Source organism: Arachis ipaensis, chromosome B01, assembly GCF_000816755.2.
Source record: "Arachis ipaensis cultivar K30076 chromosome B01, Araip1.1, whole genome shotgun sequence".
In the NCBI taxonomy this organism is placed as follows: Eukaryota; Viridiplantae; Streptophyta; class Magnoliopsida; order Fabales; family Fabaceae; genus Arachis; species Arachis ipaensis.
The window spans coordinates 22,226,241-22,226,976 of NC_029785.2; the positions used below are offsets into that span (position 1 = coordinate 22,226,241).

Below are 736 nucleotides of genomic sequence, written 5' to 3' on the forward strand. Positions count from 1 at the left end.
TGGCTCTCTTCTTCTCTCTCTCTCTCTCTCTCTCTCTCTCTCTCTCTCTCTCTCTCTCTCTCTCTCATGCAAATATATACACACACTCAAATGTTGGTGGCTGTGGTGGTTGCAGTTGAAACGGTGATGTCAAAGATGACAACGATCAGAATCTTGTTGGTAAGGCTTTTGAACACCACTGGCTTAGTAGCTGTCTATGATCATTAAAATTTTGTAAGCCATGAGATCTGAGGGTACTCTATATTTTTGCCCTCTTGTACTTGGAATTTTACGTGACAGGGTTTATTTGGTTTTGATATGATGCTGTGACTTAAATATTGCGTTAGTTATCTTAGTGGCTTAAATTATTGGTGTTTGCTATGGTGCCTAAAAAGTATTGCCTAATTACTAAAATAGGTAAAATAATTAATTTTAAATTTAAAAGTATGAAAGTTAAAAAATTTTAAATATTTTAAAGTTATTATAAAAAGTAATTTAGGCAAAAGTTAGGCACCAAACAAAAGGCACCATAGAATTCGCCTAAATTATTAGTGTTTAATTTTGATGATGCATCAAAACCAAGAAAATTTAGATTTAACGGCTAAACTGAAACATTGCCCCATGATGGAACAAACACTACTGAAAGGTCACGTGATGGTTTTGTTCATAACCGGAGCCTGCATCACTCTCTCTTCCTCTCACCACTCACTTAATCCGATTCTGTGGGGGGTGTGTGTGTGTGCGCGCACACGCATAT

General features: G+C 36.5%; 1 long non-coding RNA gene across 1 annotated transcript in view; it reads left to right on the forward strand.

Annotated features, from left to right (window-relative positions):
* The window catches only part of LOC110270220, a 21,509-nt gene that overhangs the window by 17,129 nt on the left and 3,644 nt on the right, over positions 1-736 (forward strand). The window contains exon 2 of the long non-coding RNA XR_002359496.1: positions 479-484. This is a non-coding gene — a long non-coding RNA (uncharacterized LOC110270220). The remainder of the gene's footprint in view (positions 1-478; positions 485-736) is intronic.